Here is a 27,173-nt window from a genome sequence, read left to right on the forward strand (position 1 = left end):
CATTCATTTGGAATTGTTCTTCCTTTTTTAAATATGCCTGGATTGCTATATACTTTCCTCTTAAGACTGCTTTTGCTGTATCCCACAGTAGTTGGGGCTTAGTGTTGTTGTTGTCATTTGTTTCCATATATTGCTGGATCTCTGTTTTGATTTGGTCATTGATCCATTGATTATTTAGGAGCATGTTGTTAAGCCTCCATGTGTTTGTGAGCCTTTTTGCTTTCTTTGTACAGTTTATTTCTATTTTTATGCCTTTGTGGTCTGAAAAGTTAGTTTGTATGATTTCAATCTTTTGGAATTTACTGAGGCTCTTTTTGTGGCCTTGTATGTGGTCTATTCTGGAGAATGTTCCATGTGCACTTGAGAAGAATGTGTATCCTGTTGCTTTTGGATGTAGAGTTCTATAGATGTCTATTAGGTCCATCTGTTCTAGTGTGTTGTTCAGTGCCTCTGTGTCCTTGCTTATTTTCTGTCTGGTGTATCTGTCCTTTGGAGTGATTGGTGTGTTGAAGTCTCCCAGAATGAATGCATTGCATTCTATTTCCTCCTTTAGTTCTGTTAGTATTTGTTTCAGATATGTTGGTTCTCCTGTATTGGGTGCATATATATTTATAATGGTTGTGTCCTCTTGTTGGACTGAGCCCTTCATCATTATGTAATGTCCTTCTTTGTCTTTTGTTACTTTCTTTATTTGAAATCTGTTTTATCTGACACTAGAATTGCAACACCTGCTTTTTTCTCTCTGTTGTTTGCATGAAATATCTTTTTCCATCCCTGGACTTTAAGTCTGTTCATGTCTTTGGGTTTGAGGTGAGTCTCTTGTAAGCAGCATATGGATGGATCTTACTTTTCTATGCATTCTATTACTCTGTGTCTTTTGATTGGTGCATTCAGTCTATTTACATTTTGGGTGATTATTGAAAGATGGGCACTTATTGCCATTGCAGTCTTTAGATTCTTGGTTACCAAAGGTTCAGGGTTAGCTTCTTTACTATCTTACTGTCTAACTCAACTCGCTTGTTGAGCTATTATAAACACAATCTGATGATTCTTTATTTCTCTCCCTTCTTATTCCTCCTCCTCCCTTCTTCATATGTTGGGTGTTTTGTTCTGTGCTCTTTTTAGGAGTGCTCCCATCTAGAGCAGTCTCTGTAAGATGTTCTGTAGAGGTGGTTTGTGGAAAGTAAATTCCCTCAGCTTTTGTTTGTCTGGGAATTGTTTAATCCCACCGTCATATTTGAATGATAGTCGTGCTGGATACAGTAGTCTTGGTTTGAGTCCCTTCTGTTTCATTGCATTAAGTATATCATGCTGTTCTCTTCTGGCTTGTAGGGTTTCTTTTGAGAAGTCTGATGATAGCCTGATGGGTTTTCTTTTGTAGGTGACCTTTTTTTTCTCTCTGGCTGCCTTTAATACTTTGTCCTTGTCTTTGATCTTTGCCATTTTTTTTATTATTTGTCTTGGTGTTGCCCTCTTTGGATCCCTTGTCATGGGAGTTCTGTGTACCTCTGTGGTCTGATAGGCCATTTTCTCCCCTAGTTTGGGGAAGTTTCCAGCAATTATTTCTTCAAAGACACTTTCTATCCCTTTTTCTTTCTCTTCTTCTTCTGGTACCCCTATAATGCGGATATTTTTCTGTTTCGATAGGTCACTCAGCTCTCTTAAAATTCTTTCATTCCTGGAGATCCTTTTATCTCTCTCTGCATCAGCTTCTCTGCGTTCCTGTTCTCTGTTTTCTAGTCCATTAATGGTCTCTTGCATCTCGTCCATTCTGTTTTGAAGTCCTTCCAGAGCTTATTTTATTTCTGTATTGTCCTTCCTTAGTTGTTCCATATTTCTGTGCAAGTCTTTCAGGATGGTTTTGACTTTTGTTTTGAATTCTTTTTCAGGAAGACTGGTTAAATCTATCTCCCCAGTTTCCTTCTCAGGGGAAGATGTAGCAGATGCTGAAGCTGTCTGGGTTAGTCTTGTCTGGATCAAGTTTTTTTGCGTTTTCATGTTGACAGGTGCTATTGACTCTCAGCTGGGAGAGAGCCAGCCTTTCCTCTTGCTACTGGCCTTCTTTACTTGGACATCTGTGACCCCTAGTGGCTTGTGTTGGGCAATTGCGTGTAGACTGGGTCTTTGTTTCTTGCCTGGCCAGTATGGAGGAAGCTCCCTTGCTGAGGGCGTGGCCAGCCTTAGGCTGCTTCTCTGCTATCACCGCGCCCTGGAGGGGTAATGGACGGGGGACTGTTTGGCTGTTTACCTCTGTGAGGGGTCTCAGAGCTGTTGCCCAGGGGGTTAGTGCGCCCGGTTTTCCGTGGAATTTCCAGCTGCTGGACTGTGACCTGGGTTGTTTCCGTCCAGCTATTGCGTCCCTGTCCTTTTTAAGACTTTCAAAAAGCACTTGCTTTTCTTTGTCACAGGGGCATCAGCTTCGGAACCTGCTCAGAGGTCCTGCTGCCCTGTTTCCCTAGTTTCCAGCCCTCCTCGCATGCACTGTGTCTGCGCTCTGGTGCGGATGACTGGGGCTGGGTGTTCAGCAGTCCTGGGCTCTCTCTCCCTCCCGCTCCGACTCCTCTCCTCCTGCCGGGAGCTGGGGTGAGGGGCGCTTGGGTCCTTCCGGGCCGGGGCTTGTATCTTACCCCTTTCACCAGGCGCTGGGCTCTCGCATGTGTGGATGTAGTCTGGATGTTGTCCTGTGTCTTCTGGTCTCTCTTTTAGGATTAGTTGTATTTTTAAAAATATATATGTTTTTGGGAGGAGATTCCCACTGTCCTACTCACGCCACCATCTTGCCTCTGCCCCCAAGTTTATCTTTTCTAATTAAAAATGTGAAACACATTTTCATCGTGCAAAATTTGAAAAATTGTAAGATTTAAAGAAAATAAAAATTGCCCATAATCTGACCATTTAGAACAGTATGCTGCTCCATTGTAATGTATGAGTATTTATGCAGAATGGTTACCTACATGAATGCTCATGTATGCTTTATGACTGACTGATACTGCATGTAGATATTAATACCTAATCTTAAAAAACTGATTTATGGGGACTCTTTCCCCATGTCTTTATACAATCTTTGAAAACCTAATTTTAATGGCTAGATAATTCATCCCTTTTATGGTGGAATATTTAGATCACTAAAAGCAAAAATCCTTTGTACACATTTTTGTGCATGTAATTGACACATGGATTATACCTTCAAAATATTTTAGTGGGTATAAATATTATGTTGCTGTTTTAACTCTCGTGAGTTTGGTCAATAGAGCAACTAAGGGGTTATGCTGCCATGCAGTTGCTATTTGGTGACCACACAGCGTAACATTTAATAAAACCATATAAATACTCTCATCTGAGGCTGGACCTCATTTTGAGGTCTATTTAAATATTACCTGTGGGCAAATGCCTTAGGGCTGGAAGCTATGGATTTTATTATAGAACTTTTAGGAACAGCTTATTTAAAAGAGAGACATAATTATTCATGGATTAAGAAAGACATTACGGTCTCCATGTCCCAGAACGTTTGTGAAGTCTGTATGCTGATGACAAAACCCACGTTCTTAGCAGTCCACAGTGAACTTGCCTTGAGAGACGGGGTGTGTTGATACCAAATACTGCTCTCGCCGAGTTCTGCTGTGGGCTCTGCTCCACTGACAACTGTTCTGTTTAACTGATCACAAATCAAATGCTCAAAAAATGCCTTTTGGCAAATTCAGTCGATGGCGATTATTACCTCTAGACGAATATAATAGGATGGAAGTTTTACTTTTAGGGACGCCAAGTTCTCTTCTGTAACCCATTTCCTGTTGTTGCGCTCCTGTAGTGGTGAATTCTGAGCCTGTAGTGAGCGCCCTGAAATACTTGGTTGAGCTTTACACAAGAGCAGATTCTGGGGCCGAAACTCAGAATTCCTGATGCGGAAACTTTGGGGGGTGGAGGTGAAGCTACTGTGTGATGCTTCACTTCAAGCTCCAACAACAGATGTGCTTTGCCTTACCTAGTAGGCTTATTCAACCCAATTGTACTAAATTGTAAGGACAGCAGTTGGCTGACAGACCTTAATCCTTTCAGCGTCACTGGCATGTCGCCTGGAAACTGACCCCAGGACCACAGTGCCTGCTGTGACTCAGTGTTTGGAGCAGGATGGTTCTTCACTGTGTAGAAATGCCCCACGTATCGCAGCGTGTCTATAATGGCGGCACCTCCAGTAGCAGGTGCACTGCCAATATGACAGCTCTTCTGAGTGTAAGCTCATGTCTCCCATGGCCCTCGGGGAGCATGGGGGGAATAGAAGGATGAAAGGCATGACACTTCGTTTTAGGGGGCTTATGATCATTTAGTAAGAAAAAGCACACAATGATAATACAAAGCATAATATGATAAGGAAGGTACAAATGGAGGTCTCCTAGGTCTGATAGGATAGAAGGGGGTGATGAGTTGTTCTAGCTGCCTTTTAAAATGAATTTTATTTTTTTACTTAGATGTTACAGGTAGCTGGTTTAATACAGTCTCATATAATGGCATATAACAAAAGCAACATCAGCATTTGGCTTCTCAAAGGCAATTATTTTCAGTTTTGTTAGCTATTTTCTGGCATTTATTTCATGTCTCTAGAAATATATTTATACAGCTGTTTCTTGATATACCTTTTAAAAATTAAGGCAATGACATATTAGGATTTATCATTCTTACACTCTCACATGCTACCACAATTTAATATATTCTATATTCTTTGATCATGTTTAACTTTATACTTTTTTCCAGAAGAAATACCCCTCTCCTTCTAAGAATATTCTTCTTAATCACTGTTTATTCCCCTAAATTATGACTGTCTCCTCCTCACTGATGATGAGGTACCTTCTGTTCTCCTTCTTCTTTTGGGTTTTGTCTTTTACTCCTTTATGCTCATCTTAGTGTGATCTGAAGACAGTGCTTGAAAGGTGGTAAATGTTTACACTCAGCCCTCCACGTCTCAAGGTCTGATCGAGTATCCCTAGTGGTGATTTGGTCTGAAGGGCTGGAGAGGAGCAGGGACGCTAAGGGTGCGCCCCTGCGGATGACCTGCATTTGCACAGAGAGGTGGGAGGGAAGGGCATCCACTCAGCGTGCTGGGCACAGAGGCTGTAGGGAGGAAGGTGCCTGGCTTCCCTCCTCCTGTGGAGCAGCAGGGGACTCGGGGACAAGGATGCTCCTCTGGGCAGCGTTCTGCAAGGGGGGCCTTTAACGACCCCATCAAAAGTGAGGAGCCGATGGCGGCTCTTATAAGGAATTGAATGAGTCACCAGACAGGGAAGTGGGGCAGCTTCTCTGCGGGTGGGAAGAGGGTTTTTTAATGTCCCTAATGTGGTGACTTTTCCTTCTGGCGAGGCCGAGCAGGCGCCGCTCCTGTCGGTCTGGGTAACTGGAGGGTGATTTGATTGGCACTCACAGGTGCACGTCTGACTTAAGAGGCATGCGGTCATCTCAGAAACAGTGTGATCCACTCTGAATCCTGTTTCCTGGGCAAGGGTCGCTGGGCCTTCCGGACTCTCTCTCTCCCCACACTGAAGGGCCGCAGCCCACTGCCGCCTTTTCTCCGAGGAGGGCAGTGCAGGCCCACAAATCGTGCTTCCTTCTTAACCCTTTGTTCCCTGTTGTTTTCCAGGCTAGGTTTACCTTCTCTCCTAGGCTGCTCCTTTTGCATAATTCCGTCATCCATTCCCAGGGGGATGACGTAGTCTTTCGGGAAGTCCTCAGTGTCCATAATTTAGGATTCTTGTACTTAAAATCTTGGTGTCACACATGCAGACTGTGAGGGCTGAGAGCAACCCCAGACCAGCGCGCAGCCCGCGCCCCTCTGGACCCTGTGGACTGTGCTGCTCCCCTGACACACACTCAAGGCCCGGGCTCAGTGCCAGGGCTGGAGGTCACGTCTCCAAACTTGGAAGCTTCTGTTGCATGATTTTATTGTCGTGTTGGCAGCTGGCGCCCACCAAGTGTTTACTAACAAAGAAAGTGCAATTCATGAGCATGAATTAAAATGTTTGCTCGTTTTTTTCTTCTTCAGTGTTACATTTCTATCCCATTTCAATTTGCACTAAAATTAAGGTAAGATTTTTTGCTGCCCTTTAGGATTTATTTCAGGGTGTGCTTGGGAGTTCGGGTAGAGCACCTGGGCGCCTGCCCCACCCCAGAGCTCTCGGCGCAGGGGTGAGGCTCACCGGGGCACAGCAACACTTGTGATCTGTCATTGTTATTTGATTACATATTTATGATTTTCCAGAATTTAAAATTTCACAATAACCCTTGGAGGGGGTCATCATTATCGCTGATTCACAGGTGAGCAGGTCTGGAGTTTCAGACTGAGGCCAGGGCCTTACGCAGGCGGCGGAGAGTCGCACAAAGCAGGTCCGCCTCGGAGTCCGCGGGGGCTGGGGGCCTGGAGGTGTGGCTGTGGTTGCGTCCTGGTGTGCAGACCGCGCGGGTGGTGTGGACGTGCAGCCAGGGTAGGTGCCGGCGGGCAGGGGTGCTCAGGGGCCCGGGCTCACCTGGGCACGGCGGGGCAGAGGCTCGTGGAGGCGGTCCGGGCCTGGGCGCTGGGCGGGTCCTCCTGCTGCTGCGGCCGCCCCGCCCCGGCCTCGTTCCCCCACGGCAGCCTGGCCTTCCTCTGGCGGGGGCTTCCCCGACCCCGACCCCGACCCTGTCAGGGCCCCCGCTCGCCCCGGTGCCCGCCCCCACAAGCCGCAGCGGGCGGCGCCTGGAGGGAGGCCTTTAGGCGGGGGTCGGGTTCTCTGCGGATGTTCTCAGCGGCCGCGGGGCCTGGCGGGTGCGGGGCTCATCACTTCCTCCCAGCCGGGGGCGAACCGAGCCCCGCAGCCGAACGCTCCCCGACGGCACGCGCGCACACGCTCAGAGGGGCCCGGGCTGCCCTGGGAACCCTTTGCCTCCGATCGCAGATGTGGGCCCACCTGCGCCGTGTCCCAGCCCCGGACGGACCCTCGGGCCTGCGACACGGAGGCAGCGCCGGGCTCTGTTCTCTCCTCGCCCCACCGCCTGGGGCTCCGAGCTGAAGCCCCAGGGTGCGCGCCTCTGGGTGCAGCAGCCGGTCCCCTCCCCGCACAGGTGCCCAGCGTCCTCTGTGCCCAGTGGGGCGGCCCTCCAGGCCCTGTTTCCCTACCGCCATTGGCCTCAGGGGAGCCGCCATTCCTCCTTTCGTGGGAGAGGGGAGGGCGCCCACGAGGGAAGCAGGGTGGTGGCGCTGGCGCACTGGAGGGGCTGCCCGCGGCTGTGGGGCCGGTGAGTGGGCCCCGGCCTTCCCTCCGGCCCTGGGCCTCCGTGAGAGGCTCGCGGGATGTCCCTGTGGGGCAGGAGGGATGCTGGGCCTGGAGGAGGTGTGGTGCTCAGGCTGGACACGTCGGGAGCCCCGGCCCCACTCCCGGCAGGGGTCGGGGGGACCCTGGAGGCCCCAGGCTCCCGGCCGAGCCCTCTGGGTCCCACACTGACTCAGTCGCAGCTGTGCCCTCAAAGGCCGCCTGGGGGATGGCGAGGAGCCCGCAGGGAGCTGGAGCCACAGGTGGGCGTGTGCTTGTGCAGGGCATTCCCGGCCCTGACTTCGCTGATCCTGATGGGAGGAACCCAGGGCACCTTCCACTCTGTACGTGACTGAAGGTCCCTCCATCACTGAGATGGGCTTTCAGGGTCAAAAATAAATTTGCTTTGAAATAAAGTGATGTGCTGTGCGGTACATTAAAATGCACACCCATTGTGCATGTTTGAAATGTAGCTGACAGGGAAATGCACACACAGGCATGGTTTAGGTCTACGGACTGGCACAGTAATGTCCTTGCTGTTGGTCAGGTCACTCGTGATGATCTTTCCGTTGCATCAGTTCTCGTGGAATCATTTGGGGTTTTGTGCAAGGTGCAAGGATTATACAGATTAGTAAGGCAAAGTTCCTACTCAGCACTGTCAGGTACTGGGGAGACAGATGTGGGCACAGGACATTTAATTGTGATGTTACAAGCTCATAAAGACTTCAGAGCTGAAAACGTACCTTTCATTTTACTTTACTTTGGCGTCTGAGTTCGAAGGGCTTGTGTGTCCTGTGTGCCTTTTTCTTAGGGGTTAGGTTCTATTACTGTGTTGCTTTAAAGTATTGTTTCCACACTTTTATACAGTGTGTGTTTAGGTGCTTTACTTTTGTGAGCTCGCTCTGACAAAGGGTGTGTTAGCTGGCTAGGGCTGCTGTAGGAAGCTCCCCGTGCTGGAGGCTTGAACAACAGGAATTCACTGTGTCTCTAAATGGCCACTTCCTGGGGCTGAAGTCTGGGACCAAGGATCAGCAGGCCACACTGCCCCCTCAGGCTCCCAAGGCATCTGCCAGGCCCCTCGCTGGCCGTCTGGCAGCCCCCGGCTGGTGGCAGCGGGATTCCTGGCTCAGGGCAGCTGCCCTGATTGTGTCTCTGTGTCCGGACTTCTCTTAATGAAGACACCAGCCATACTAGATTAGACACCTGACTTTAGTATGACATCATTTTAATTTAACTAATTGCATCTTCAATGACCCTATTTCCGGATATGGTCCTATTCTGAGGTTCTGGGATTAGGAGTCAATCTATCCATTTTTCACGGGACACAATTCAACTACTACTGCAGGTGTCATTTCTTCCCTAATGTATGGACAACCTTGTGTTTCTATGGGGAATGCTTTGAACTGTTTCTCCCCTGTCCTAAGTGGGTCCCACACATACACCATCCTTCTGTTCCAGGTGCCTAGCTGCGCTTTTTGCAAAGGCGCTTTGTGCTGCCCCGCCTGGAAAAGGCCTGCCAGCAAGGAAGGGGTGTTTCCCTCCCCATGTCCCACCTGTGCACCTTGAGGGGCTCAGAATGCCTGCCTTTACTCCCTGGATCGACTATAAGGAATTGTATGAGGCTTGGAGGGATGGTTTTCTTGTCTCTGGGCCGTGCAGACAGTTAAAACTGACCCCTTCCGTGCTGGGGTGTTTTGGTGGTGATGGTGGTGGTGGTCACAGCTGGAAGCGCCGCAAGGCAAGGAGAGTCTTGGCTGGGGTACTGCATCTCTGCCCAGCGGTTCCTGGGGCTCTTCAGTAGCTCTTAGCAACCTGACAGACACCCCCTGTTAACGCTTCTGTGCCCCATCCTGGGGTGGCCACTGTGTGGGAGGTGAGAGCTGCTGCCACGTCTGTCTCCGTCCCGGCAAGCCCGCCTCTGCTCGCTGTGCGCCCTGCCCGTGCTCTGTGAGCCCAGCGCAGGCATTTCTGCCCTCTTCCATAGCCTGCTGTACTTTGCTTAGGCTTAAGCCGGGTTCCAGATCCTGTGCTTCTGCCAAACACAGCGAGCACGTTCGGGTTGCTCTACATTAGCCTGTGGATTTCTTTGTACTTGCCCAGAGGTAAAGGACTCGTAAGCCCCCCGTCCCTCCTTGGGGTGGGAGGTGGACTCACAGCAAAGCAAAAGCTTGCTCCGGAGAGAATCATCTTCACAACTTCTTGCTTTCTGGCATCTTTTTGTATTATGTACCCTCTTTTTGTATGACAGCTGTACTCCAGTCACAAAGTTGAAGGTCTGACGTATGTAATAGCAACCATTACATATTCTTTATTCATAAAATGTCTTAAATGTCACAGTTTTTGATTCTCAATGGAAGGCAAGCGACAGAACATACAGTAAACAGACAGGAAATGGAGGTCCAGAGAGCACTAACTTGTGTATGTCCGAAGGCAGCTAAGTGAAAACAGGGCTGGGGCTAGAAACTAGGTTTTCTGGTTATGTGCAAGCAATGGGTGCTTTTCAGTTAGGACCACACAGCCCTGGGAGGAGGTGATGGATGTGGGGAAGTGATACAGCAGAGGGAGAAGGATATAAAGTTTGAAAATAAAAAACACAGTTTTCCAGTATTTGATTTGCTTTTCATTGCATTCATGTAAACTTTCACAAAAACTCTGTGAGGTTTTTATATTCTTGAAAGAGGACATGGACAAAAAAATGACTGCAGAAAATTACACTCAAGTTGCTCTCCTTCACTAGACCCCGGGCCTCCGTCGGCCGGCACGCTTTGCCTGCACTGAGACGCACTGGTGTGTGGGACGCACTTTACCAGGACGACACTTACACTGAGATAACAAGTGGATTTCCTAATCCAACTTAGTGTTCTTTAATTATCAGCACAGAAGCTGCTTTAAACTTAGAGCAAATGAAGACTGTGAGGCTTTAGGACCCTGGGAAGCTGCCTGCTCCAAAGGCTAAACTGAACACAAATAAGCCATAACATGAGCTCTTTCTCCTCCCGCCTCCCACCCTGCCTGCAGCCCGTCTGACTTTTCTGGCTTATTTTAAGCCCATGAAGAACAAAACCCTTGCTGTTCCTTAACAAGTGAGAATGACTTGCCCAGACACACAATAAAACATTTGTGACAAGCAGTCATGCACGCCCTTAGTCCAGACCTTGCTCAGCACAAGGGACACTCTGGCTGCCCGGCTCAACAAAGGGCCTCTGTCCCTGCCCCTTGCCCAGGCTGAAGGCCAGTTGCCTTACATCTGACCACCCCTTGAGCCCCAGTCCCTCGTGGATGGATGAGAGTGCCACCCGAACACCAGGGCCCATTAGACTGAACTAAGTGAGGATATTGTTTTAAATCAGGTTTCCTTCATTCTTCATTCTTTGACAATTTTAGGTGTAGCCTGCTTTGCTTCTCTCCAAACCCTGAACTGCTGGCCCTTCACCCCCACCCTCCAGCTCCCTTACCAGTGACAGCTGGCATGTGACCGGCATGTCCCTTTGGACGAAGATGTCACCTGTCTGAGCCAGCCCTGACTGCATTGGGAGCCCGTCCTTGCAGGGAGCGATAAGAGGCATGTAGTCAATACAAAACAGGATGCCTGGGCTTTAGCAAGTTGCAGGGTGCTGTGGAGAAGGGGAAATGAAGAGGAGGCATTCCTGAGGGGCGGTCCCTTGAGAGAGGAGATGCTAGGACGATCTTTTGACTTCTTGGTATGAAATTCCTCCCAAATCCAAAATTCCACATGGTCATCCTCTCTTTTCATCATTCAATTTTTAAGAAAACTACAGTAACTTATTTCTAATTATGAAAGCAATATGTTTATTGCAACATTAAAAAAAACTTTACAAAGGAAAAGATGAAAAATCTCACAGTTTGGTGGTCTGTGCTGCAAACTTTCTGTCTCACACACACACACAGTACGGTTTATTTAGTAAACTATGTAGTTTTTTATAATACTATATTATGGAAATATTTTGTTAGCAACATAATTTACCATCTTGCTGGAATTTTATGTGGATATGTCATAATTTATTTAAACAATGTCCTGGAGTTGATCTTTTTGGCCAAATTAGTTAGATACTCTAAATAATACTGCAGTGGAGATCTTTGTAGCTACACCTAGAATTTTTATGGCAAATAACTAGAAAAAAAATAAGAGGAACTTCTAAGTTAAAGACAAGTTACATTTCAAAATATTTCAATGTTTATTGTGACCCAGGACATTTATCCGTCCTTTGTGCATCTCTCTTTTGAAATGCACTCCAACCTCACATTCTTCCTGGAGACTTTGAATGAACAGAGCTATTCTTACATCTGATTAATCTGAATGCACCTCTGTCATCCAAATCTCAATGTAAACCATCACACAGACAGAAAACAAATCAGAAAGTGCTTCTGTGTGCTTGTCGGCATGTATTAATGCAGCCAACACATTATTTCTACCTTAGTTTGCTCTGTTTCACGATTAGCTCAGTGCTGTGCTCATAGCTGGGAGTTAACACCCTGTCAGTGCACTGTGATCTCATTCATTAGGGGTGATGTGTGGACTGCTAATGAAGAAAGTCTGAGGTGCATCATTTAATTTTGAAATTCCCCATGTTCTACTTGGAATGTTTATCTTAAAAGAAGCTAGACATTGTTATCTCTATGGCAGAGTTATTATTCTGCTGGGAATGAGTGAAATTGTCTGGTTATTTGTAAGAGAGCCCTTAAAATTATATTTTGTTAAGATATTTAGCTTTCAGGGAGTTATGGTCATTCCTAAATTAAGTTTCTCTTTTCTCAGAGATTTTTTTTCCTGCCAGACACTGTGTTTTGTCATACAATAATCATCATTGATTTCTTAATTGTGCTCTTGATTCTTAGCAAAATAGGGCAGCAAATTTGATTGGAATCATTATAGCTGGATGTCTGTGTGCATTGTCAATATGAGCAGTTTCTTCCTTTACAGTTTTCAGGCCAAGGGCAAATAATTCAGCCTACCGAGGTTGTCATCCACTGCACCCCTGTGCATGTACATGCGCGCGCGTGCACACACACACACACACACACACACACACACACACAGATCGTAAGGCCTTACTTATCAAGAATGATTAGCCAATCTTCTATCTTTTCCTAGCTCAGAGAGCTATTTATTTTTCAGGGTATAAAAGAACAACTGTGGGTAAATATTGGTCTAGATCTGAAACAGATCTTAAAGTAGAATCTCTCCTCTTTTGCTTTTTGTCTAGATAAACCAAAGAAATTGAAAGGTGGGGTTTGAATTGACTATTAGCTAAGTTTATGTGCCAGATAGGCAGGTGTTCTCATCCAATATCCAAGGTATCCAATCCTCAGTCCTCAATTGCTATATAAAATAAACTCATGTATCAAATTTACTAGACTTTGCACACCAGTTTGCTAGTTACCCTTGGTTTGAGGACACAGATACGTCATGGTGTTATGGGTCCAGGCCAAGAACTTCTAACTGCATCATTAGCAGCAATGTTTATTGTTTTATGCATGTGAAGAGATATGCCCATGAAAGGAAAATCACTCCTCTCCTCAAAACCACCAGTCCGCTGTTAATCCCAAGGTGCAGGTGGCATTTCCCACCTTATATGTGTGAGCAGATCGAGCCCAAGCTGCTCGCCTTTGCTTCCTTTTCAAGGAGGAGTGGGTTTTCCACGGAGATGTTCCCACTCAAGTCCGTCACTACTCCCCAAATGAGGACCAGCTCTGATCTTTCTTCCCCACTTCTCCACCGACTGTGAACACACGCACAAAAGGTCACTCTGATTTATGTGATTTCTTCAGAAAGAAAAGTGTGTTTTGGTAACTTACATGTAAATTATAAATAACAGAAAGTGCTGTGTATCAGCCCTTCCTCAGCATTCAAGCAGAGGAGCGAAACCACTGTGGTGACACGGTGTCGAGGGTTTGCTTAGACCCTGTGTGGACCGGGAGCCGGTGAGCTGCCGTGAGGGCTCACCGCTGCATCTGGGGGGGCTGAGCTGCCTGGGGTCCGTGGCACCGGTGCTGGAGGAGAAGCCGGGCAGGTGAAGGATGGGCCGACGTTCTGGAGGGCAAGCTGGGGCTGCGAGAGTCTCTCACTGCCACTGGCCCCAGCAGGGAGGGGGACTCCCAGCAGGAGGCTGATGCCCTTCGCACTGGGCCTGATTCAGAGCATGGTACCCACAGGAGGGGTCTGGTGGGGGTGCAGCTCCGCGACGGGTAGCTGACCAAGCCCGGCAGCCACCTTCCCTCCTATCATGTCTGCGTCATTCCAAGTCTCAGGCCCATTGGCTGTGTCACCTTAGCCACAACCATGGACGAGAGGAATTCTAGCAGACCCGTTCCAGCCTCGTCCTGCTCACAGACGACAAATCAAAACAAGCAGTAAGGATGTTATGAGACTCATTTTCCTCTGTGTCTCAAGCTTCATGTCCGAGAAGTTGGACTCCGAGAAGGGCACCGAGAAGGCTCATGGTGCCCTTGTTTTTAATGTCCCATCACTGCTAATCCCAAAGCCCTCTGTGCTTTCCCACCTGGTGAATCCTGGTGATCCTGTGAGCACAGCTGGAGTGCCCCTGCCTACTGCGGAAGCTTCCTTCAGCCCTGGAGGCAAGGCTGTGGTTGTCATCTGAGCATCCGGCACTTGCATCAGGACCGATGCTTCAGTCACTGCTCATCCCAGCAGAGAAGAAGTCCATCTGGGGCAGGAGCCGCAGCCTTCTCGTCGATGTGTCTCACTGTGCAGTGTACATACGCACATAAAAGTTACATGTATTTGGCATAAATTTAAAGATAATCTGAGTTTATTCAGTATCGTGGAATGTACATGAATGTTCTAGTACCATAAATTTTTCCAAGAATTACTGGAAGATCATACTTAGAAGACAATTTGTTATGCTATCTTGATGAAATATCTTCTTAGACATCAAACGACCAGACTAAATTAATCAGAAACCTCAACTACAGGATATATTTTGAGATGTGGAAGAAAATGTGAATGTAACCAGCAATGTGGACTGTTCTGAAGGAGGCTGCCGTGGGTGTCTCTGTATCCCTCTGTAAGCCAGGGAGTTGGGCTGATATGCCGTTCTAGATCCAGGTAACATTTTGTTTCATTTTAATAGTTCCAAAAATGCAACTGAAGTACGCTTTTAATATAATGTGCCTATAAACAGCAGTTATGCTTCTTAATAAAAAGATGAAAAAGTATTTTGACATGTCTTCCCACAAAACCATTAAATGGTGTTTATATCAGGCCATCAGTAATTTGTCAAAGATTAACATTTTTCCAAGTATTTAATTAATTTCAGGTCAAGGAACTAAAGTGGTTTAGAAATAGTTTCAGTGTTAATAACTAACACTATTTTTATCTCTTTCATCCCTCTGTTAAAAATAGATTTAAACAGGATAAACAATATCACTGAATATTCTGATTAATGAAAAATTTCTGTGCTGAGCAGTGCAGCAAAGGGCACTAAAAACGTGTAGTTCCATCTGAGAAAGATGGTCTCTTTTTTTGGGTTGGCTCATCTTGATTTTTTCTATTTGCTTTAGCTACACAAAAGCTCAGAGCCAAATCAGGTGCTCTCTTTTAATGATGAGCTCTGGTTTCTAGAACAAGGGCCTCCCTTCTTTTCCATGTGAGGGAGCGGTGGTCTTGTGGAAACGGCAGGTGAACAAGGACAGAAGAGCTGGCTGGGAGAGCCTATCAGAGGCAAAGCATGCGGTTCAGTGTCTGACCCAGAGTTCTTTGGCTTTGTTTCCTATTAAATGGAGAAGGGCCAACGAACAATGATTCAGTCTTAGATTTTAATAAACTCAGTAAAAGAAAATGTATTTTGCTTTTTAGTTTTGCTGATGGAACTTTCCATCCTTGTTACCAAAATATATTTTCCTTGTCAAAGAAAATGCACAGTGGGTATGAGATGAAATGGCTCGGCTGGCAGGACATGAGGAATGATGGCTCAATGGCAGAGCAGAGCATGAATAATACCAATACTTGGCCCCATCAATATTTTTAAAATGTAGAAAGACTAAATTTATATGGAAATAAAATAACTGTTTAGAAAGATGAAGGTGTGTTTTACAAGCTGAATTATCAACCAGTATAGCAAGAATTATTGATTATTTCTTGGAGTAGGAAACTTATAAGTCAGAATTTAATTAAGAAAAAGTACCCAATTTATGATTAAAATAGAACATTATGGACATCACATGACTCTTGCCGTGTGAATAACAATATAAGAATGGAATTTGGGACTAATGAAATGTGATTCATAGGAATATGTGAAATATAGAAAGACACAACATCACAGAGATGCCTGTTTGTATACATTAATGAATTAATTTCAGTAAAAATGCCATTGTTACTTTCTGGAGAAAGAAAACTTAATTGTAAATTTTACTTAGAAAAGCAAACAAGAATATTTGGGAGAACCTTTAAAAAGTAGAGTTAATGGTAGCAGGGGCATCCAGACTTAGCAGAAAACACAATTAAACCTCTAGAATTAAAGCAGTTTGGTACTGGTGTTTTAGACAGAGAAACCGTAGGATCCAGAACAAAAAAGTCTAGAAATAGCTCCGTTTGCATATGCAATGCAGTATCTTGGCTCCTGAGTTACATTCTAGAGTAAGTAGAAGGAATGAAAGGAGCCACTGCCCCTTGGAGGAAAAGCTGACACCAGGGCTGGGGTGGGAGCGGCATGTGAGCGTGGAGCGTGTCACAGCCCAGAAAGCTCTTTACACTGTTCTATTTACGTGGGCATATGTTTGAAATTTTCAATAATAAAGCATTCTTAAAATGTATGGTCTCAGAGAAATAGTTAAACCTGAAAATGGTTTACTTGGTTTAGCTCTAAAATTATAAGTGATTAATAATTTTTATTTTTTATTACTTTTATTTTGATATCATTAATGTACAATTGCTTGAACACTATGGTTATTAGACTCCCCCTATTATCAAGCCCCCCCACATACCCCATTATAGTCACTGTCCATCAACATATTAAAATGCTATAGAATCACTACTTGTCTTCTATGTGTTATACCGCCTTCCTCGTGCCCCCCCACTATATTATGTGTGTGAATTGTAATGTCCCCTTTTCCCCCCTTATCCTTCCCTTCCCACCCATTATCCCAGGTCCCTTTCCCTTTGGTAACTGTTAGTCCATTCTTGGGTTCTGTGAGTCTGCTGCTGTTTTGTTCTTCAGTTTTTGTTTTGTTCTTATACTCCACAGATGAGTGAAATCATTCAATACTTGTCTTTCTCCACCTGGCTTATTTCACTGAGCATAACACCCTCTAGCTCCATCCATGTTGTTGCAAATGGTGGCAGGATTTGTTTTCTTCTTATGGCTGAATAATATTTCATTGTGTATATATACCATATCTTCTTTATCCATCCATCTACTGATGGACACTTAGGTTGCTTCCATTTCTTGGCTATCGTAAATAGTGCTGTGATAAACATAGGGGTGCATATGTCTTTTTCAAACTGGAGTTCTGCATTCTTAGGGTAAATTCCTAGGAGTGGAATTCCTGGGTCAAATGGTATTTCTGTTTTTGGGGGAACATCCATACTGCTTTCCACAATGGTTGAACTGATTGACATTCGCACCAGCAGCATAGGAGGGTTCCCCTTTCTCCACATCCTCGCCAATATTTATTGTTGTTTGTGATTTAAGGATTTGCCTTTTGATGGGAAAAACGTTTTAAGACAGAGTAACTATGCTTAGTAGATTAGTTGCTCTCCCAAAGAGGTCCTTTGGCTATACCTTATATGCAATAGTTGGTTAAGTTGTAGATTCTAAGGATTTTCTTCAGGTGTGGAAGAATGCACATGTCTATAATAAGTTATAGAACTTGACAAATACTTGGTTTATTATATGCTTTTTATAATTTTATTTCTAAACATACCATCAATCAAAATGGTTATGGTTCTGGCATAGGACTGTATTAGTGGAACAAAACAGAATCTAGGAACAGCTTCATCTGTTAAAAAAAAATTATACTGTTCTTTTTAGGATAAAATGCCAATAATGTGGTATTAGGAGAAATATGTTGTGAGTTGATTTTCCAGTATCAGGGGTGAGTGTGAGCTCCACGTTCTGTTTGGAAGCTGAGAAACAGTGGAGCATACAAATGAGACAGTTTGCTTCTGGGAAGAGATCCACTTACAGCTTAGAGATCCAGACCCAATTCAGATGCCCTTACCTTTCACCAAAAGTTCTGGTTTCTTTACCACAGAATGGAAAAATCTGGTATGTCAAGAGAGGCACAAGCCATTTTTGGGTGTTACATTTATAGGAATTGTCCCAAGGGAACTGCAGTCATTAGCATGATCAGCCAAAAGGAGGCGGAGTCAGATACTCGTCTGTTCATAGAAGTCGATAAACCATAACTGATGAGGCACATTGATCAGAAAGTGCAAAGAGGGGCATCGACAAAGACTTGGCGGGGGAAACCCTGTGATATTCCTACTTTAAAAGGAAACTACTAATTGGAGTTTAATTAAGCTTTGGTGGTGACTGTAAGTAAGAAGGCATCTTTCAGACATCGGTGATCACATATCATAGTGTTGTTGAAATACTATGCAAGGAAAGTCTCAATAATACAGAAGATAGAAAAACACATTATCTAAAGCTTTGCACATTTATACTCCTATAACGTTTTCTTAGCTCTGCCCTGTGATGGCAATCTGAGCTCTCACTTTGAAGATGAAGCACTGGGTGCAGGACAAACAGCCCAGTGACAGCTCAGTACGGTTGACCTGCAGAGAGTCCCTGAACCACACCCACCCCTGCACTTGCCCTTACATGATGGTTGCCTCCCCGTAATGGTGCTGTTCTGTCATTTCCTGTGTTCCACGTCTGATCTGAGTCTTGGTCCCTGAGAGTGAAGTGACGTGGCAAACAGTCCCTGTTACAATCCCACAAAACAGTGTCAGTGAACAGCTGCCCTCTCAGTGGGGGGTCCTTTATGAATGACTTTCCCAAGATGAGATCCCAGAGAGTGGGTGAAATCAAGACAGAATATTAGCTGCACAAGGCAATTCCTGAGGTTCATTTTAGCTCCCAAAGTATTTTTCCTTAAGAAATGAAGCTTGCTCAAATAGCAGGAAGTCTGGTCATTTTAATGTTTCTCTTCTGTATTATTGGAGGACCACGTCTGTTTAATTGGAGGAAATAAAAGACATAGAGCTTATGACTGCTTTTTAAGATGCAAATGTGCCCTTCAGATGAGAAATTCTACCCCAAGAGTCTTGGTCTTGACTGTAAAGAACACCTGGAGGGGAGGAGCACTGAATTCAATGTGTGGAAGTGCTCGAAGACGAGAAGCAAAATGAAACAATAGCAAATAAAGGAAAATCAGTAAAAAACAAAGTGTATGCAAGGGAATGATGGAAAGGAAAGGGAAAGTGGGTAACGCAGTACGGGCGAGCAGGCCTTGAGGGGTGCGGGTGAGCCGTGGGTCCCCTGGCTCTTACCATCCTGCATGTATGACCCGGTGAGCTTCGCGGATGCTGAGCGTGTCACAGATGGCCGTTACCTGATGACGGCGTGTCCTGGTCACCCGAGGCAGCCTGTGTCTATGCGTGCTGTCCCAACGTAATTACCGGTAGCACACCTGCTGTTCCTGAAAGTGTTTGGATGATAAATTTTATGATTAGTCTGTGCACACTTCACACGTTTGGCATTGTGTGATGTGCCTGTATGTGTGTGTGAGAAGGAAACAAGTGGACCTTTCTCAACACAATCTGAAAATACTGTTTTACATTATTACTTGGTTTCTTTGGGTTTCTCACGTTTTTGTCACAAAAGGCATCTTGCTTTCAATTTGCAAAGCCAAAAAATATGCTTTTACTGCTCTTGGGACTATAGCCACATTACAGACCTCTGTTATGATCTCACAGGCAGGATTACTCCCCATTCAACACAGCTTCATGTCAGCCCCTTCCTTGATATCAGGTGACAGGTGTCAAGGGCAGTAACAATTCTCTTGGATATTTTAGAAGGAAGGAAGCATGTGTACCCGTAGCTGAGAAATAAATCCTACTAGTACTCAAGGGCCTGGCAACCTGGTGTAATATCTAGGGCGTATTTTAGCATCCCTCCTAAGATCAAGGAAACATTGCTGTATGACTCTTATAATTACTAAGAAAGAGAGGTAATGTATCATGAGCCTCTTTAGATTTTGATTGCTACATGTACGCATTTTTGGAACAATATGAAAGGATGCCAGGTTTGAGTGTGACTTAAAACAAGAGGGGCTCCTTTGTGCCCTGTAAGGTGCTCTGTCCCTTGGGCTGTGGGACTCAGCTGCTCAGTGGTCCCCAATGGGCCTGTGGTACATGGAGAAGCTGATGAGGCTCTTGCAAAGCCCTTGTAGCTGCATCACTGCACAGGTTTAGGAATTGGAGACAGAACCTTGTCATCTTTGGCAGGTAGCTTTCCCCTTTGAGAAAAAGCTTCTGGCTTATCACCAGGAGCTGGCAGAGAATGAACACTTGCCCCTGGGCCCCTAGGTTCCCCTGTAAGTCAGATGTCCACAGTGAACAGGGCGTGTGTGACCCACCGCGTTACAGAGCTGAGGGTGCAGAACAGGTGCATCATCCAGCAGAAGAGGCCCACGTGAGATGGGCTTGACCGTCACTGCAGGCGCCAGAAGGTTGCACAAGGCAGGGTGTCGTCTCAAGACTCCTCACCCTGATGCTTCATTTCTGTTCCTCAGCAGTCACCCATGGCTCATGAGACATTCCCTGCAATGGGCTGACTGTGGAAGGAGCAATTGATTCTGAGATTGCATATGATTCTAAGTGATATGCTGAATCTACCCCAAAGTGGGTGTTGGGCCATTTTAGCCACATCCCCTGGCAGCCCTGAAGGACAGTCAAGAAGACAAGTCCTTCCAACAGGCAAGCTTGGTTTTTCACTTTATGTGGAAAGGGAGATGTCCAGATACGCAGATCTACATTAATTCATGGGCGGTAGTTAGCAATTTGGCTGAACTAGGAAAGAGCTTGTTGGAAAATCGGTAACAAGGAGATCTAGGAAAGAGGTATAGGACTAGATCTCTTCAAACAGGCAGAGGCTGAAGATATGTGTGGCCATCAGAACTGCTCATACGTAGAAATGTCAACAGACGTCTGGATGTCCTGGACCAGGCAACTCATTCTGTGACTGTCAGTGTCCACCTCGCACAGCGAACTTGTCAGAAGGTGGCCATGGAAGGACGGCGACTACGGGTGAGCTCAGCTGTTTAAGTCAACAATGCAGTGCTGGGGGCTCCCACACTGTCAGCAGTGGAGACCAGCTTTCACCTGGGGGCACATACTGTTCACATTAAACTGGAAGCCAAATTTGCACCTAGTTATTTTGACCTCCTTTTACCACTAAGCTATAAGGCACAAGGCTGGGATGATCGACCTTATTCAGGGGAACTCAGTTACTCCAACACAGCAGATACAGGGAGGAATGTGCTCCCTTTTGGAAAATGTTATTGCGACTATGTTTTGTGATAAACGTTAATTGCAAACTACAACCCGATGTAGGCAGAACTGCACACAGTTAGAAACTCCAGCAAGGAGGGCTTAGGCCACCCCACCAGCCAGAAGGTGTGACCAGCTATGTTGTCTCTGAGGCCAAGGAGAATCAGAAAGGGGTATTGGGAGAGACGCCGTAAATACCAAATCTGACAGCTCCGTCAGCTGCAGAAATGCCGAGAATCCAGTCCAAGGTATGTTCACAGTGTGTATTTCAATATTTAATCTACAAGATATCAAAACCGGTGTGTGAGTCAGCTAGAAGAGAAATGAATGGACAAATCTGGATAAATTGACTTTATCGGCTCCAGGTTGCAGTAGGAATGCCTTATGTTAGATCGGTTTTGTTATTCTCTTTATTTGTAAGTTGAATATGATTAAAAGAAGTGCAGATGTGTGTCAGGCTGGCAGGGAAAGGCCTCTACTGGGCTGTGGTGTGTCAGCGTGGCTAAGCTGTGAGCTACGTCTCCCAGGATCCTTCTCCCTGCGTGGCTCTACATTAGAAGCGGAAAGGGAATGTTGTGCAGGGTCTGGAGGCAGCTATTACTCAAGTGAGGCCATTGAGCTGCAGTGGTGAGCAGAGGGGAGACGGGAACAGGCCCCTGCTCATCTTCAGTCCCCTCTGCCTCACACCTCGGCCCCTTCCCTTTGCTGGCTGTGTGGCGTGCAGCAGCCTGGAGTCCCTCACTGGACACTGCCCTGCAGAACCGCCCATGGGACTGCTCAGCAGCAGAGGCCTCAGGTAGGCCACTCTCAATCCCCTTTCATGACCCCATTTGGCGATGGCCCTGCTTCTCCTGCAGGCTCCACCTTCCTTCACAGGTGCACACATCTACGACCAGGTCCCCCATCTGAGGTGTCAAAACGGAGCTCCAGGGTGTGCAGAGGGGAGCCCCACAGGTGCACGGATGGGACCCGCAGCCTTGGCCCCTGGTCACTTTGCTTGTGACCTCCGCCCCCACCTGGAAGCCACATACCAAGAAGCCTGAAATTCTTGTGGATTCATTTCCAATTTAAGTGGGTGAACTGATGGCTGAAAAGCTCTCAAAATCCTCATTCCCTATGTTTCAAAGCCCAAACTGCTCTTCAGCTGCCTGCCAGCTGTTTCCAGTCTGAGACCCCCGCCGCCCCCCGCAGACCCCTGCTCACCTGGGCCGGCAGGCTGAAACAGTTTAACCAAAGCCACCTTCTTCCCCAGGACACTTTCTGAGGATTCCTCAGTCTATTCCCAAGGCCGAGATAAATGCTTATCAGAGACTTTAAATAAGATTATCACAGTTCATCATGTTCCTGATATTTAAATACTGAGCATACCACATCACCCCAGAGTAAGGCAGGGCTCGTTCCTGCGAAGCTGTCCCTCTCCCTCCGCGAGCATTCGTGACCATCCCATGATCTGTATCAGCACAGAGAGGCCGTGTGTGTTGCAATTATAAGTAACCAGAGTGTCTCATATCTGACCAAGCTGTAGGTGTAATAAGGGTAAAGTTAAAAAAAGCTGGTGGCAAAATCTGCCTGTCCTCCAGCCCCTCTGGACAACTCGCCGGAACCCTAAGCCTCCCGAGAGCCCCAGGGGCCCGGGTTCCTGAGCTGCTGGCAGGGCCCCCGCGGACCGGCCCTCGCAGTCAGACCTGCCGCTCCCGCCCCGCGGCCTAAGGATGCGCCTCCTCTCTGCTGCTGTTGGTCCCGTCACCGAAGGCCTCGTCGGGGCCCGAGGATGCACGGCTGGAACAGCAGACCCTTGTCCCCAAGTCTGACCAGGCCCCAAACAGAGTAGAGCCCCAGTAGTTGATGTGCTCTCTCGTTTGACTAATTTTAATTTTATTGCATAGAGTCCTTCTCAGAATCTTAGTACAAAATCCCCCAGGGACTAATTTGGAGAACAATTTCCATCTTGATAATCTCATTTCTGTCCCCGTCTCTTCCCACTGGTGCCCAATTAGTATCCCTGAATAGAAAGTACATTCCAACAGTGTCCTCAGAGTGGATTTTTTTTTTCTCCATTCAGTTTGTTTTAGAAGTACAAAGATACCCTTCATCTGCTCTGTATTCTCAGAGCCAGCTGTCCAAGAGCATCTACCTTTATTCAGTGCCCTCAAAAAACAGAAAAAGCTCCTCAACCCTTCTAAGATCTGTCCTCATTTTCTCTAGCAAGCCCTGATGTACCCTGAAATGACAAAGCGCTATCAATGGGCGTGGATAAGGACTGCCCGCTGCTGCCCTGAATATATGCGCACGCATCGCACTGTAAGCCCTGGCGTACTGACATCACCCCTGGGCTTGGAGCACCTGGATGCTGTGTTTACAGGTCCTTCACGCGGTACTTGATGACATAGAAAAAGACCGCTTCTGGGTGTTTCCATGGCATTTATAATTAGACAATAAATGAAGTCATTGTATAATTTTGCTTACTGAAAATATTCTTTGATTTCATTTTTCCTAGACAAGACAGCAAATATCAAAACAGGTATTTTGCTTGTATAAGTAAAATATTCCTATTGCAAATATAGAAAGTGAATGGTACTCTATGCCATGTTGGAAAAACAACTTTATTCTCACTGCTGTATTAGTGCTGTTTGGAATGCTGACATTCAAATTTTTCTCCAAGGTCTGAAAAAAAGTTGTAATCCAGCTTTAAAAAATAGGGCTTTCTTCTTCTTTCTGAGGTCCACAAAATAATCCCTGCTTTCACAACTCATTGAAATGATTTATCAGTTACTGTTAAAATTCTTCTCCACTCATTGAGTTTAGAAACACAGGGTCATAAGAACTCAAATCTCCCAGCTTCCCTCTCATTCTCCAAGTGCTGGAGAACTGTGGGCACAACTAGATAAAAGTGGCATTATCCTAAAGGCATCAGAAAATAGTGGGTCTTAAATGAAGAGCCCAGACCGAGTCCCAGCGGCGAGACGGAGGCAGCCTCGAGGGGAGCTGTTTGGCCCGGGGGGTGCGGGGCCCTGAGGTCTGGGTCTGTGTCTCCTTTGTACGGTCCAGGTGTTCTCTGAGTTGAAGAAGGAGCTTTTTGTCCATATTCCTTTCAGTGCTTTCTTCCCACCCCCTCCCGCAGTCAAACTGTGGGTCGGACCCTCCAAACTGAGAAAGAAAACTGCTTTTCTATGGGATCATAGAATTTCCAGCACAATAAGACTACACTAGCTGAAGAGGTCAACCCAAACTGACCAACTCCGTGGAGGGGTCCAGAAATACAAACTGGAAGCCGTGGGGCCCTGTCAGCTGCTCTCCCGTCTCATCAGGGAGGAATTGCTAATTCATGATCAGAAGCCACAGGAGGGTGATTATTCATGCGTCTGGACAAGGGTGAGAAGTGGCACTTGTGTCCTGCGCCCCCCACCCACAAAGGCAGCCTGAGAGGCAGGCGCTGGTTTCCCTGGAAGCCGTGCACTGGGCCGGCCCTCCTGGCACGGCTCCGACTGGGCCGTCTTTGTGCTCACAGACGCAGGCGCCCTCCCGTTGGAAGCGCCAATATGTGGCCTTCACACAGCGTCGGGGCTGACAGTCGTCCGCTCCGTGGGGCTCTTGCAGCACCTGCTCCCATTCTCAAATCCCAGCCCTGTCGGGAATTACTCTGTAGCCCCTTCTCTCACCCTCTCCCTTTGTAATTACGTTTAATCCCACAGACACCTGCCTTGGCTTTGGGGAAATACTGATAAAAAGAGATGAAAAGACCTTTTTTTCCACTTGTGTCTAAACCCACTGAGTAAACACAACAGGTCCGGCTGATCAGCTTCCAAGGGGAAGGTGGGGAGCTCCCAAGAACCAGGCTGGGGGCGCCCCTCTGACTTTGGGGGATCATTTTCACCCAGCTCCAGATTCAGGAAAATATGCTGTATTTCAGACCATTCATCCCTGAAGCTTCTGATAGCCATTCTGTTAAACGGTCTGTGATGTTTGCATTTTTAGTACAGTTTTATTTGAAAAGCATTGTGTCGCCGCACTCTCTTGACTGGGAGTGAGACAAGCAAATGACAGACTAGATCAGCTGCTATTAAACATGGACCTGAAACCTTGATATCTCAAAGTAGGAGAGTGTTCCCTTTGGCAGTCCTTCCGCCTCTCCCTTATCACCCAGATTAGAATTACTGTTATTTTAAAATAACTTTTACGCTGAAAATGAGGCATACATCTTAGTCTATTGTCTGCAATATCTGTGATGAATAGAAAACTGCATAGTTGTTCTGAATTTTCATCAACGTGCTATATAAAAACAAATACTGTTTCATCTTTAATAGTTATGAAATGGAAGGATCCTGGGGCATATGTGCTTTGGTGAAATTTAACTCAAAGAGTTGAGGGAAAAGGCTTGGAAAGACTGGCTGGGAATGCATAAAGATGGTAAATAATTTAAAATAATGTCTTAACACAAAATATAATTACCAAACAGTAGAAATTTCTTTTCCCTTTCCAGCAGGAGGGTTGATGTAATCAAAACTGCCCTGACAGATGTCTGAAGTGCCACAGTGCCAGGGGCATGGTTGTCGTTTGTATCAGAGGTCTCACAGGGTGACTGGTGGAAACAGGCTTCCCGGGGTCTCCGAATCTGCAGGCATATGAGGGGAGGGCAGGGCGTTACCTGGGTCCTTCTCTCATGTGGATGAAATGATAGATTTTATCTTGTTTAGGCTCGAGGGTAAAGGAAGAGCAATTAACTATATAAACAAGCTCACAGTCAAAATACAAAATCACGTGGGCTGGAAAAAATCCTTCCCCCAAAAAATATCCTATGGAAGTTCACTGATTTATAACCAATAATAGTCATGTCATTTTTTTCTAGCTCAAACCTAGGATGAAAAAACCATACAAACAGATGCTTTTATGCATTTGAGATTTCCCTTTCATTATATTTTGCTAAAATCTTAAAATCCACATGAATCTGCATAAATTACATAAATGACCAAACTCAAAACAAATCTGCTGTAATATTGCTCATGTTTCTTTTGGATGCATGTGGTTTCCAATCTGTGTCAAGTAGCTGGGGACTAAGTGATGCAGCATCACGTGGAAGTTCAGATCAACATGGGAGAGTCGCTGGAACGTGTTAACAGACAAGGACATTCTCCTGGGAGCGGCAGAGCATCGGATCTCAGGGCTGTGATTGTCTGAGGGATCCCAGCTCTGCCTCGAGACAGTTTACCTCCCAAGGCAATTCTCTTCAGAGTTGAGTGTGAGAAAAGGACAGAACTTCTGTGAATATTTGTTTCTGTCTAAAAATGAAGGAACTGTGTGTTATAAGGGAAATGCACACCATGTATGGATGGATTTACTCTGGAACGTCTGCCCCACCCATCCGCTGAGGGCCCCGAGTGGCAGCGTGGTGATGTTTCAGGAGGGAGCACCCCCCACAGTGGGACCCTCAGTGGTTCTTTAAGCAGGAGTTGGTTTTGAAGCTGTGTGATGTATTGCAGTTTGCACAATGCTAGTTCACTGGGATTTTAAATGATATTATCCTCTTTTAGCTAAACTAAATTCTTACCAAGTGGGCAAATGGCTTGAAAAAGCCCCAGATAATGTCTGGGTCAAAAATAATACAATTTGTGGGATTGCTGCAAACAAGAGGGGATGGTGAAGATGACGTTGTTTGCCTCACAGAGCTCTTCTTCAGCGAGAACAATATAGTTGAATCTGATGAGAAATCAGTACTCTGGAATTAACATGATAAAATTATTTAAAATATGGATGTGTTATCCACCATGGTTAACGATGTACCTTGCCTTAGCTATACACTCTGCCTTGAGATTGTATCTAAAAATAGTGAAACAATCACACTTAGCAAGATGTTTTAAAATATTCACTTTATTTTTTATCACAGCCTTTAAATTCTTCTGCTCTTGTGTGCATGTTATTACATTATCTGCTCCAAGCAGCTTATATTTGATTGTTGATTCTCTTCTATGCACTTTGTGCTCTTGGTTGAGTCCTATAACCTCCCTGGACATCAGTTATCTCTACTAGAAAATGCTGCTCAGTTACCATGTCCAGGTTAATTGTTTGGGTCGGTAAAGACTTAGTGCTGCCTCACGTGAGGAATCTTGTGTCAAGGTTTTAATGAAACGTGAAAAAGTCCCATATGTCATTTCCAAGACTCTTAACCAATAGCCTACCTGACAGACTTGCTTTACAGAAAGAAGTGTGTTGGTTGAGGTCTCATGACTTAAAGAAAGTGTGAAAATAGCTCTGGGCTCTGGCAAAAAAGAAAGACACACACACACACACACACACACACACACACACGTGTGGTTTGCCAAGTAGTGTTGCTACTAAAAGCATTCGTATATTTGGGAAATCTGCCTGAATTTCAGGTGACCTGAAACCTACCAACCCCATCACAGGCTGGAACATCGGTGGTCAATACC

Source organism: Manis pentadactyla, chromosome 16 (assembly GCF_030020395.1).
Source record: "Manis pentadactyla isolate mManPen7 chromosome 16, mManPen7.hap1, whole genome shotgun sequence".
NCBI classification, from domain to species: Eukaryota; Metazoa; Chordata; class Mammalia; order Pholidota; family Manidae; genus Manis; species Manis pentadactyla.